Raw genomic sequence first — 14,477 nt, forward strand, 5'->3', positions numbered from 1 at the left:
CTGACTCAGCATTTTTCTCTTATTATGTCATAAAAGGGGCAGCACAGGACATAATGTTTAATGTCTTCCACTTGCCCCTGGCCGCAGGGGAAGAGGCACTGTTCCCTAGATACTTTGCCCAATCTATCTTCAAAATATAGTTTGAAAGTGCAAGATAGTAAATGCCTTCCTCAATGATGCACTGGTGAGATTGACCAGATACTGTGAAAGGGGGAGGGGGAGTAGTGGAGAGACCCTATCCACCCCCAGCATAGTACCTCCAGTGACTGTTGCTGGTGTCTGTCTTATCTTACATTTCTTTTTAGACTGTGAGCCCTTTGGGGCAGGGATACATCTTATTTATTCATTATTTCTCTGTGTAAACCGCCCTGAGCCATTTTTGGAAGGGCGGTATAGAAATCGAATAAATAACAACAACAAAAACAACAATCTATGTTTCTTACGATTAGGGATGTGCAAATGGATTCGAACTTGAATCGATTTGACTAAAATCTAGGTGATTAGTGAGATTCAAATTTGAATCACATCACCCCTTAAAATGACAATTTGATTCAATTTGAACTGAATTTTCAAAATTCAGCTTGAATCAATTCAAGATTTGAGAGCCTTTAAGCACTTTTAAACAAGTTGTTCTAGTAAGAACTAATCTGCCTACTTTCCTTTCACTATCCCTACAACTGGGTAAAAAAATTTTCAGATGGAGGTCCACAAGTTAGACCTCTTGTGCCTCAAATGTTCACATGTCCTCCATCTTGGATCAGGGTGGATGACATCATCACAAACTACATCATTGAGGTGTTCCTACAGCTGTAGCAAATTTGATTCAAATCTTTTCGCAAGTTTGCCCATTTGCACCTCAAAGGTTTACATGTCTGCTATCTTAAGTAGGAATGGATTACATCATCACAAACTATGCCACTGGAGCATCCACATGTGTCCCTACATTTGTAGAAAATTTGATTCAAATCGGTTAGGCGGTTCAAAAGATAGCCCACTTGCGCCTCAAAAGTTTACGCATCCACCATCTTGAATTGAGGTGGAGGACATCACCACAAACTATTCCGTGAGGTGTCATTATGTGTCCCTACAACTGTCCCCGATTTGGTTCATATTGGTACAGGCATTGCGAAGTTGATAGGGACATGGACACACACACACACACACACACACACACACACAATGCTGGGTGATCTCATGAGCCTACTGGAAAGCAGGCTAAAAACCATTCAGGCCCCCTGGTTGGTTTAAAAATGTGCCAAAACACAGTCAAATCAATTCAAATTTGAATCAAAATTTTGAATCAGATTCAAATTATAAATGAATTTTCAGAATTCAATTTGAATTTGAAATGAATTAAAAATTCATTTCATGCACATCTTTACTTACAATGGGGACACCAATTTGGAACTTCTAGAACTGAACCAAACCAGCATCTCAACTAGCATCCCACTTGAGGAGCCAGTCATGGATTTTTTTCCCCTACTCCAAAATTTGAGTTTCTCTAACAGAGGCAAAGAATATAATTGTAGGATGTAAGATAGTATGTTTGTCCACCAGTTCGCCTCCAAACAGTACAAACAACAAGATATGACTAAATGATGCGGGGCGCACCTAGGTAATTTGGGCACCTGGACCACCCAGCCATGAACAACACCCTCCCTCCCAGGATAAACCCCACCAAAACTCTGCTTTTAAAAAAAACCAATCTTACCGCAGCCGGTGGGTGGCTGCGGGGGTGGGGGAGCGGAGCAGACCTTTCCCCCTCTTCCCTCCTCCCCTGAGAGCAGCGGTGCAGGAGCTATTAGCTGACCCACCCACCCAGGAATAAAAAAATTAGAATAGCTCCCACAGAACATTGGGCTGTTGTTAAGGCTACAGTGAGGTGCACCTTCCATGCCAGAGACTTCTGGAAATAAAACACTCAGATATTTAAAGGGGGAGCATTGCTCCATTTGCTGAGCATTGACTGACCACCTGTGCTTGATGCTTTCACTACCGAAGACCACCACTGTTTTTTTAAAATCATAATTGATCCTCAGTTTTTCCTTTTCACAATAGTTGGCCAATCAGGCCAACCTTCTTCTGAGCCCAATCTCAGCACAAGAAATAAGAGTCATATCATCAGAATATATCAGGTTTGAGACTTAGCATCCATTGAGCGAAGGCGGCGGGGGGGTGGTTATGCCTCTATGGACTAAATGATATTAAATGATATTAATTAAAATTAAATTAAAAGGGGAGCCAATAAATAGTCCTGTTTGATTCTCTTTTAAATAAAATAGGGTCAGATAAATACCCATGTTGAGCCACTCACCCTAGTTCAATCAATAGCCTGAGAAGCCACATGTCAATATCAGTTCTCTCAAGCTTCTCCCACAGTCTGGATCTATCAATTGAATCGAAGCCTGACATAAGGTCAATAAACACAACATAAGAGGTGGTTTTGGGGAGTCATTAGTATATTTCTGAATCAAGGCCTTCAAGGTGGTACTATGACCTTTATAAAAGACTGCCATCTCTGCCCAATCCTCCAACTTACTTTGGTGATGAAAGGTGATGAATATACAACTTGGTGGAGACATCCATAAGACCGACTAGGCAATAGTTAGAAGGTTCCTTTCTATTACCTTTTGAACAAGTTGTTCTAGTAAGAATTAATCAGCCTACTTTCCTTTCACTGTCTCTACAACTGGACTGAATTTGGTTCAAAGAGGTCCACAAGTTAGATGTCTTGCACCTCAAATGTTCATGCATCTGCCATCTTGGATCGGGGTAGATGACATCATTACAAACTACACCATTGAGGTGTAGTCACTCAGTACAACTGTACCAAATTTGCTTCATATTGGTTAGACAGTCCTCAAGTTAGTGCACTTGCACCTCCAATGTTTACACATCCGCCATCTTGAATCGATGTGGATGACATCATCACAAACTATGCCAATGAGGTGTCCCAGTGTTTCACTCACTACAACTGTACCCAATTTGGTTCAAATGGGTTAAACAGTCCACAAATTAGTGCACTTGTGCCTCAAATGTTCATCCAACCACCATCTTGGATTGGGGTGGATGACATTATCACAAACTGCGCTGTTGAGGTGTCCCTATGTGTCCCTACAGCTGTACCAAATTTGGTTCAAATTAATTAAGTGGTTCTCAAGTTAGCCCACTTGCGCCTCAAAAGTTTATGCATCCACCACCTTGAATTGGGGTGGATGACATCATCACAAACTACGCTGTTGAGGTGTTCCTATGTGTCACTCACTGCAACTGTACCTAATTTGATTTAAATTGGTTAGGCAGTCCACAAATTAGCCCACTTGCGCCTCAAATGTTCACACGGACGCCATCTTGAATTGGAGTGGAAGACATCATCACACACCACACCATTTGGGCATCCCTTTGTGTTCCTACAGCTGTAGCAAATTTGGTTCAAATCAGTCAGGAAGTTCACAAGTGAGCCCACTTGTGCCTCAAAGGTTTATGCATCCGCCATCTTGGATTGGGGTGAGTGACATCATCACAAACTACACCATTGAGGTGTCCCTATGTATCCCTACAACTGTACCCAGTTTGGTTCATATTGGTTCATATTGGTACATTGTGAAGTTAATGGTGGGGGGGCAGACACACGGACAGACGCACAGACACACAGAGAGAATGCTGGGTGATCTCATACGCCTACTGGAAAGTAGGCTAAAAATTTGATGTTTGAGACTTTGTTTCCAATTTGGGGGAATAGCACAATTTTTGAGAAAAGTCTTGCTAATATGGGAGACTACCATAGGACATTCAGTTTGAATTCCTTGGGGGCCACCATATCTTCCTTGGGGGCTGTGTGCACATAGCTGCTTGCACTCTACTTCTGAGATAGGAGGCTACCCTGGAAGTAGATCTATATCAGGAAGTGAATGTTCTATAATTGGCTCATTCTGAGAGCCACCCCAAATGGCTGAGAAGTGCTCCTAGTGACTGCTTCCCATGGCTCAGCCCTTATGCTTCCCTCCTGTTTTCGTCAGTTAAACTGATTTATAACTTCAAGTGACAGAAACAGACTGTTACAAATATTCTGGTATTTGCATATACTAGTCTATGGGAAAACACTCAATGATAGAGCATCTACCTTACATGCAGAAGCCTGACTTTTCCAAATAGCTCAAATCCTGACTTTTCCAGATAGGGACAGAAAGACCCTGGAGTGCAACTGCCACTCAGTGTAGAATGTACTGACCTAGATGAGCCAGTTGTAGGGGTGTGCACGAAACAGCCAAACTGCGGTCCGGCACAGGGGTGGGGGGTTGCTTTAAGAGCGGGGGGGGTTTACTTACCCCTCCCGCCGCTTTCCCGCTCTGTAGCCCGTAATTTTAGTAGTAATTGGGGCGGCAGGATACCTCCCTGCCGCCCATTCCCCCGTTTCACTATGAAAGGCTCCCAGGAGTCCTCTGCACACGCACACGTTGTGTGCGCGCTTCACGTCTCTGTGATGTGTGAGCACGCGCAGAGGACTCCTGGGAGCTTTTCATACAGGCGCCAGAGCGGGAAAGCGGCAGGAGGGGTAAGTAAACCCTCCCCCCGCTCTTAAAGCAACCTCCCCACCCGAACCGAACTGCCCAGGTCCGGACCGGTCCGGAGGCCTTTAGAATGGCCTCCGGACCGGTCCGGGCACATCCCTAGCCAATCGTCTGACCCAATACAAGGCATATATCTAGTGGTGACTGTTTCCCGCAGCAGATAAAATGTTTGTAAATATTCCAAAACATCACTTCAGCTCAGCCAGAAGCTTCATCTGCTGTTGACACCACAAAATCCCTTACCATCTAGATACTGACAAAACACAAAGAAAAAATACAAAAATAACTAAGGGCCTCCAGAGATTTATTGTTGAGGAAAGATTAAAAGAACAAGATAAGTACAAGGCTGGCTGCCATCCAACAAAACAATATTTTTGTGTCCCAAGGTTGAAAGCCTTGAGTCAGGGCTCATAGTTATTGAGAGTTTGTGAATGCAGTTAGACCAGTTTTGTTGTTCTTAAATAACGGTCACAAACGGGCACAAACTTAGAAATATGTTAAGAAATATGGTGGTGGTGGTGGTGGTGGTGCTTGTGAAGCCCTGAAGATAATTGGCTGAGTGGCTCTGCTGTCATAGAAGGGCTCAGTAGGCAGAGGAAGCAGGGTGAATGGGGGCCTGAGAAAGGGCCCAAACTGGCAGTTGTTGCCAACAAGCCATATTTTGGGGTAGCACAGTTACCGGTAGTACCCCTCTGTCCAAATAACTCAATCGCACTGGCTCGTGGTCTCATGATCCTCATACCCACTTTACTTGGCCTAGTCAAAAGAAATTGACTCTTGGCTCAAAGCAGGTAGATGGCACAGGTTATGCTGGCAGCGTGCCTTCAGGTCTAAACTATCAAGACAGGCGGAAACCAGGACACACCCATGCCTCGCTAATGAAGAATGCCAAGCTATTCAGACCCTACTTCAAAGGCAACTCACTGACGTCTACAAGAGATAATGAAGCACTCTTGGGAGTAATGCAGAAAAGGCAGCACATTTCCCAAATCCGTTTTGAATTAACAAATTAGCTGGTAAGGACTCAGTGGAGTGGACCGTAAAAATTACAGATATGTAAACTTTCCACACCTGGTCTTAAGATAGTCAACCAAGTACAGTCCTATTCACCATGTACATCACATTTACATAGTTTCTTCCTGCCTTTGTTCAGCAAGATAGCCTCAGAGTAACTAAGTTTGAGTGGCAATATATTACATTGTCTTTCATGAAATCTGCCACCCTCTGGGTAAGCAGAACGGCTTAGAAACTCCCTCAGGGCACGTTTCAAGGTATATATACCTCTAGCCAAAGCACATGGATTTGGAATCTGTTTGGATCACTAGCCTACGGACTCCCATGCACACGAATTGTAGCTCTTCGCTCCGTGCTCCTCTTCTTCGCTTTTCCTGCCTGATCCCCAAGAAGAAGCCTCCTTGCCAATGTGCAACGCACAAACCAACTTACCTGAGAAGGACAGGTAAATTAACCTCTTGCCCTTCTGAATCTCCTCAGTGCTTCTCTGCCTCCCACCCTGCTTTTCAAGCCCTTTTCACAACAGGCCTTAAACCAGGCTCTGGTCTCAGCACCTTAGCCAAGCCAACCAATCTCTAATTAGGACTTCAAGCTAAACTGCTGCTAGCCTCATTCTTGCCTAGAACACCAGCTAAGATTTATTGCCTTGCCCAACTAAACATTTGCCATCTGTATCCCCACATACCCTTAATAAAACATGTGAACTGCATTTCTGGAACTAATTGTTTTATTAAGTCTACGATTAATAGATGGGTTTAACATTGAAAGTAAGCCAGAACTTCCCCCTTTGATATTAAAAAAGCAGCCATGGGGGCTCCCAATTCAGCTAATGACCATGGCCTGTGGGGAGGGGGATTAACATTTCCCCCTGTGCCATTTTTCTCAACAAAAAATGGCCCCAAAGTGGCTATTTGCTACTTCTTGATGACAGCATGCTAACTGGTTCAAAAATACTGTATGTGCCAACTATTGCCCTCAGATTGCATTGTTTCCGTCTCGCTCAAGTAAGTTAACGTAGTACGCAACTTGAAAGCTGACTCATCTGTTCCAAATCAGGATATAAATTGTTAACAGAAATATGGAAAACGGTTTATTGCATTTCTCCATGACAAAATACTTTGAATAGCATGGCAAAGAGGCACCTTTTAACGTGGTGATTCTCTTTATTTAGCAGGGGGAGAGTAACTGGCCCTATCCACCCCCAGCACAGTACCTCCAGTAACTGTTGCTGGTATCTATCTTATGTTTCTTTTTAGATTGTGAGCCCTTTGGGGACAGGTTTCCATCTTATTTGTTTGTTATTTCTCTGCATAAAACAACCTGAGCCATTTTTGAAAGGGCAATATAGAAATCGAATTATTATTATTAATAATAATAATGACGATGATGATGATAATAGCAGCCCACAGTGAGGCATTACCTTGGCGTGGTTGTGGGGCTTGCGTGCTCTGAGGAGCTATGCCAGAGGTCCAACCATACTGGACAGGTCTCACCAGAGGAGCCAGACAAAGAGTGCCTCTCCCATCAACAATATGGTGAGACATAACTTTAATAAATCTATACCGGATCGGTCGTCGCCCAGGTCAACAAGGACCGTGCCAGGTGCTAGAGTCCCTGGACATCTGGTGGCAAGCGGGCAACAGGACTCAGGATCTTCAGCTGAGCAACCAGGGCTGGAGACTGCAAGGTTACTGGAAGAAACGTTGCTTAACCGGAAAAAATATACGAAAAATGCCAACAAGGAAATAATGATCTACTATTACAAGTCTAGTCCAACTAGAAGAGGTTATTTTAAAAGAATATACCAAATTTGGAAAGAGAAGCATCCAACTACAGAAATACCAGAACAAAGACTAGCAGACCAGAGAAGATTCATAATAAGAAATCAAGTATTCACAGGAGTTCAGCTGGAAGAACTGCAAAGAGCAACACAGGCTCAAGATATGGAAGAAGAATTACCACCAACTGAAGCAGTTGCTCAGGCGCAGGTGGAGGAGGAGGTGTTGGAAATAGAGGATGCCACTGTTGCTGAACTGTTTCAAAATCAAAACCAGGCAACCTCCCCTTTGCCTTCACCGCAAAAACCCGAATGCCGTTTAACAGAAAAGCAACAAGAACTAAAGCAAAAATAACTGAGCACATGAACCAAACAACCACCAGGGTTCGACTTCCAGCTCTAAAAACAGTTGCCAAAAAACAACTTGCTCAGGCATTAAAAGATGTCAATGCTGCACTTGCAGAAATAACAACCAAGAATTTGCAAGAAACAAACCAACTAAAGTACAGTGCAGCAACAATAACAACACAAGAGCTCGGATATAAGATCAATGGACCTGTAAAAAAAGAAAGTAGTATATCACCTAAATGGAAGATTAGATTAGAAAATATAATCTCCAGGCTTAGATCAGATGCTAGTAAATTGAAAGATATGAAAGACAAGAAGCTGAAGAATGAAAACACCAAACAGTATCTGATCCAAAAATACCACCTAGATTCAAGGAAAATTATTGAAATCCCGGAAATAATAAAGTAGCAAATAACAGCAGTGTCAAAGAAGATTAGCAGATACAAAGCCAGAATTACACAACACAGGCAGAATCTCCAATTCCAGTCGAATCAGAGACGTTTCTACCAAAGCATAGAAGGAGAAACTGCAAGAAACAAAGAAACACCAAATAAAGAAGAAACAGTGCAATTCTGGCGGGAGTTATGGGACAATCCAATAGATTATAATAAAAAAGCAGGCTGGATGAAAGAGGTAAAAAAATGTAACCAACAAATGCAAGATCTAATAATAACACCAGAATTAATAAGTGAAAGAGCAAAGAAAATTAAAAATTGGACTGCTCCAGGCGACGATGAACTGCGTGGCTTTTGGCTTAAACACCTAACAAGCCTTCATAAACAACTATCAAAACAGTTCAATCACATTTTGCAAGGAGGTGATATTGAACAATGGCTAACAACTGGGAAAACTCATCTCCTAATGAAAGACTCAGCAAAAGGTGCAGTTCCAAGTAATTATAGACCTATAACCTGCCTGCCAACCATTTTCAAATTATTAACTGGAATAATAGCAGATGAAGTGATGCAACACTTATTAACTAACAAACAGCTTCCAGAACAGAAAGGAAATTGTCCGAACACCAGAGGCACAAAAGACCAGCTGCTGATTGACAAAATGATTTTAGAAAATTGTAAGAGAAGAAAAACAAATCTAAGTGTTGCATGGATTGACTACAAGAAAGCCTTTGATTCATTGCCTCACACATGGATACTAAAATGTTTAGAAACAACTGGTGTCAGCAAAAACATTCAGCAATGAGCATGTGGAGTACACAGTTAACAATCAATGGCGAAACACTTGGACAGGTTAGCATTAGAAGAGGCATTTTCCAAGGGGACTCGCTATCTCCTCTGTTGTTTGTAATCGCCATGACCCCACTTTCACAAATACTAAACAAAACATCGGATACCAAACATCTAAAACATCAAGTAAAATCAACCATCTACTGTACATGGACGGTCTGAAGTTGTATGGAAAGTCCAGTCAGAAATCGAATCACTGCTAAACAGTGTCCGTATATTCAGTAGCGATATAGCAATGGAGTTTGGTCTAGACAAATGTGCTGCATTAATAATGAACAGAGGAAAAATAAGAAAAACAGAAGGAATAGAACTGCCCAATGGAAGCAAGATCAAGAACCTGGAAGAGAAAGAACATTACAAATACTTGGGCATTCTCCAAGCTGATAACATTGCACACACTGAAGTTAAAAGAAAAATTGGAAGTGAATACATCAGGAGAGTTAGAAAAATCCTCAAGTCCAAACTCAATGGGGGGAACACCATACAAGCCATAAACACCTGGGCTATACCTGTTATCAGATACACTGCAGGAATAATAGACTGGACCCAGGTGGAGCTAGAGACGCTAGATCATAAGACCAGGAAAATGACGACCATCAATCATGCTCTGCACCCCCGCATTGATGTAGATAGGCTATACCTCCCTCGCAGCTCAGGTGGAAGAGGAATGCTGAAAGTCCATCAAACAGTAGAGGAGGAGAAAAGAGGCCTTGAAGAATATATCAAGGACAGTGAAGAAGATGCACTTCAAATGGTCAAGAACGAGAAACTATTCAACACCAATGAAAGAAAGCAGGCCTACAAGAAAGAACAAGTCAAGAACCAAGCAGAAAAATGGAAAAATAAGCCCCTGCATGGCCAATATTTGCACAATATAAGTGGAAAATCAGACATCACCAAGACCTGGCAAGGGCTTAAGAATGGCAACTTGAAGAAAGAAACAGAGGGTTTAATACTGGCTGCACAAGAACAGGCATTAAGAACAAATGTAATAAGAGCAAAAGTCGAAAAATCAACAACAAACAGCAAGTGTCGTGTTTGTAAAGAAGCAGATGAAACAGTAGACCACCTAATCAGCTGTTGTAAAAAGATTGCACAGACTTTCTACAAACAAAGGCATGACAAGGTAGCAGGGATGATACACTGGAACATCTGCAAAAAATACAAGCTACCTGTAGCCAAAAATTGGTGGGACCATAAAATTGAAATAGTTGAAGAAAATGAAGATGTAAAAATATTATGGGACTTCTGACTACAAACAGACAAACATTTGTCACACAATACACCAGATATAACTGTAGTCAAGAAGAAAGAAAAACAAGTCAAAATAATCGACATAGCAATACCAGGGGATAGCAGAATAGAAGAAAAAGAAATAGAAAAAAATAACAAAATACAAAGACCTACAAATTGAAATTGAAAGGCTGTGGCAGAAGAAGACCGAAATAATCCCAGTGGTAATTGGCACCCTGGGTGCAGTTCCAAAAGACCTTGAAGAGCACCTCAACACCATAGGGGCCACAGAAATCACCATCAGCCAGTTACAAAAAGCAACTTTACTGGGAACAACCTATATTCTGCAACGATATCTATAACAACAGCAACAGCAATGACAATAAAATTCAGCCATTCCCAGGTCCTTGGGAAAGACTCGATGTCTGGATAATACAAACCAGTCAATAACACCTGTCTGACTTTGTGAATAAATAATAATAATGTCAACTAAGGTTTATTTGAACTACAGTTTTGCTTATCCCTATGCCCTCCAATAATGAGGGACCCTTATTTATGCCTATACAATGGGCAGTCTGAAGGGTCCTATGCCATGAGAACAGGCCATATTTTCTGACACTAGAAATACAAGCTATAGAAATGAGTCTTTTTTAGAGGCGAGCTGAAATGCCTCCCCCTGCCTTTCACTGTCCCATTCACAGATGGAGATAATGGAGGGCACTTCTGCAGGTTTTTCAGGAGGGAAGGAGAAATTAGAGATATAGTTCATGAGCCAGCTGGGGAGGCTGATACCACCTGTGGGGGGCAAATGCTCATTGTGAATTTTTACAAGGTCTACATCCCTAGAGATGGAAAATAAGTGATAGCATACCAGTTATTGCACTTTCAGTGTGTAAACCAGATGTATGATAAAACTGGTTTTAATCTGTCGTTTTATTGTTTTACTTTTCTGTAAACCGCCAGGAGACATTTGTTTTTGGCAGTAAAGAAAGGTAAATAAATAAGAGAGAATCACCACTTTTAAAAGGTGCCTCTTTGCTCATTTAGCAGGGGGTTTGGGGGTTGTTTGAGGGTAGAGATAAAGTAGGGAGGATAACATAGAGAAGGCTGATAATGCAACAATGCTATCACCGATTTCCCATCTCTAGTAGGGTAGATGTTGCCGAAAGTCATTATGAGCATTATGATGGGACAAATGGCCAAAATTTGAAGGCCTGGCTTACGGACTAACTGGGGAGAAACCAACTGCAGGAGAATACAGAGGCAGCATTGCTACTGGCAGCTACAATCCGCCCCCCGCCCCCGAATCCCACTTGGACAACACTATGTAATAATGTTGCATTGTGTGGAGCAGTGTTTCTCAACCACCGGTCCCTGGACCGCTGCCGGTCCCCGAAGGGTTGAGTGCCGGTCCCTGACTGGGAGTCAACCCACCCCCAACTGAAATCAAGGCACTCACTTCCTCAATTTTGCACATGGCACGGAAGAGGAAGAGTATCACGGAGGCATGGGACCCTTCTTGTGCCTTGCCTCCACGTGCTGCTGAGATCTTCCTACAGCTATCTTATTCCCTATCTTTACAGCTTCAAACTGTATGCGATGCGGGGGCATGGAGGAAAAAGTATGGCAGTGGGCGCCACTTGAAGGGCTGCTGGTTCTTGCATGCTCATTGTTTGCAGCCAAAGGTTGGTTGATTGAAACCCAGCTGCCTGTTGTGGTCGAGGCGCCTTGAGAGGGAACACTGTTTCCCTCTTGCATCAGTGGGGCTTGCTTGTATGTTGTTTTCATTGGCCCCATGTAGCTTTTGAATTTTTCTAATGGCCCAACATCCCCTCTCCATTGAGTAATCACAAGCACCTCCACTCCAGACATACTGGAGACAAATTTGTTCACCCAGGCTTTTAGATTCAGGGGTTCTCAACCTTGGGTACCCAGACGTTGGTGGACTTCTACTCCCATAATCCCCAGCCATAATGGCCAAATGCCATTGTTGTTGGGGGTTATGGGAGTTTAACTGAGGGACCCAAGGTTAAGAACCCCTAATATTCCATGTTTGCAAAAGATTCCAAATTTTATTATTTTAATGCTTATATTATTTTCATTCTAAACTGCCCAGAGATGCAAGTTTTGGGCAGTATAGAAGTCTGATAGACAGACAGACAGACAGACAGACAGACAGACTTGAAACCCCTTTACTAACTCCTGGTCGGGAAACTGCGCATGAAGAATGTAGCGGTCCTTGAAACACTGCACGAAGAATTTAGCGGTCCTTGACTCCAAAAAGTTTGAGAAACACTGGTGTGGAGGGTTCTGGGAGAAAAAATTGTGGCTACCAGGTGGTAACCACCAGGAGAAGCACTGCGGCCACCACTGAAAACAGGTGGTGGCAAAAGATGAAGAGGGCTGTGAAAAAGATATGCTAATTTGCTTCTGTCTCCTTCAAAATCCACCCAGAATTCAGCTGAAAATTCCCCTTTGATGGCATTTGGCCCAGATTTGTTTTAATAAATTTTGACATGCTATTTTTGTCAGGTTGTAGCATGTGAGTTGTTTTTACCTACTTCAAGCTCTTAAAATGCAATTGATTTCGAATGCTAGTTTCAGGCAACAAATTGAGCAAAGTATTAATAAGCATCTGATTTGGAGCTTTTCCAGTTGTCTTGTCAGTTTAACTTTCATGGAAGTTTTTAAAAAAAAAATTTTTTTTTTAATTTTCAATGAATGTTGGGCAAAAGCTGGACTTCTTAACTATCCACACACCTCAGGTCTTTCGTGAACGTATTAACACTTTGAAAAGCTAGGCTCTTTTACAATATATTCCACAATGCATTTTGTAATTTATACAACATCATTGTAAAATCATTTGCACTTCAAGGAGACAAAAGCTGTAAAAATAGTGGAAACCCCCCAGCCCGCCCCCGCATTATTTAAAGCAGGCTGAATGTTAAAACAAGAAGCTTTTAATTCATATTAGAAAGGACATTTGGTGAATGGAATTTACTTGTTAGTAGACATTATAGGAGGACCTTGGTCACTGGGTAAAGGCATTAGTGGATAATACGGTGGTATACTCAGTGCTGTGTGGAACCTCCATTTTAATTCCAGCTCCAACTCCAACTAATGGCAATGCCTCAGCAGCTCTAAAGGGATCTAGTCTGGAAGCAATATTAAACAGCAGTAAGTTTTTGCAGAACCTGAGTTGTTAGATCAAAGTGGAATTCTTCATAAAAATGTAGTTAGTTACTTTGCAAGCTGAGCCACCTATTGGCATAGCGGGAAATGACTTGACTAGCAAGACAGAGGTTGCCAATTCGAATCCCCGCTAGTATGTTTCCCAGACTATGGGAAACACCTATATTGGGCAGTAGTGATATAGGAAAGATGCTGAAAGGCATCATCTCATACTGTGTGGGAGGAGGCAATGGTAAACCCCTCCTGTATTCTACCAAAGACAACCACAGGGCTCTGTGGGCGCCAGGAAATGACACCGACTCAACAGCACACTTTACCTGTACCTTGCAAGTTAGATAAAAGCTTGCAGTAGCTTGCAGATTGTATTGCTTCGACTCCTAGGAGATTGCTAGTCTTGCTAAGAGAACTTGCAGAAAAGGCCAGCTCCAAATTTTTACAAATAGAGCAGTCCAGAAGGCTCAAAACTACTCTTCAGTCTTTAGATATGGCAGGCAAGGCAAAGTAATCATAGTATTACTGCTTTTAGCTTAATTTGAATTTGATCAGGAATTCAAATAATGGGCCTGTTCTCATGACCAAAAGCTGGATAGGAAGATTGTTAGACGTTCAGACCTGTGCATTTCCGAGAACTAGTCATGTGTCGGTAAAACTTAAGGTAGGTGGACAGGAAGGTGATCATGTGCTAGCTGTGATCTGGGTAGGATGGCATGGACAACTGATATCGTTTATCCAGCAGATTATCTAGGGTGGAAGGAAAGTAAGTCCCATGTTATCCTACCCATATCACAGCTAACACATAATTACTTTCCTGTACTGCTAATTTTTGCTGATGCACACAACTGGTTTTCAGGAGCAGGCATAGTTGTGAAAGCTTGACTGGATGTCCCTCTTACCCAGCTTTTGGTTGTAAGAATGGGTTTAGTGAATGCTAATGCTGGATTGGAAGAAGATGAGCATGGTTTTAAAGATTGAGGAAGAAACAGCAATAACCTGCAGTATGCTGATGACACCACTCTGATAGCTGAGAATGTGGATGATCTGTAAGCTCTAATAATGAAAGTTAAGGAGCACAGTGGAAAATGGGACTACAACTAAATG

The 14,477-nt window shown here is 42.3% G+C and overlaps 1 protein-coding gene and 1 long non-coding RNA gene across 12 annotated transcripts in view; both read right to left on the reverse strand.

Annotated features, from left to right (window-relative positions):
- ATP8A2 (ATPase phospholipid transporting 8A2) overlaps positions 1 to 14,477 on the reverse strand; it is a 595,211-nt gene that overhangs the window by 523,083 nt on the left and 57,651 nt on the right. The gene's annotated exons all lie outside the window — the stretch shown is intronic.
- LOC128350211 (uncharacterized) overlaps positions 1 to 14,477 on the reverse strand; it is a 41,727-nt gene that overhangs the window by 811 nt on the left and 26,439 nt on the right. The window lies entirely within an intron of this gene.

The sequence above is a fragment of the Hemicordylus capensis genome, chromosome 3 (genome assembly GCF_027244095.1).
Source record: "Hemicordylus capensis ecotype Gifberg chromosome 3, rHemCap1.1.pri, whole genome shotgun sequence".
Classification (NCBI taxonomy): domain Eukaryota; kingdom Metazoa; phylum Chordata; class Lepidosauria; order Squamata; family Cordylidae; genus Hemicordylus; species Hemicordylus capensis.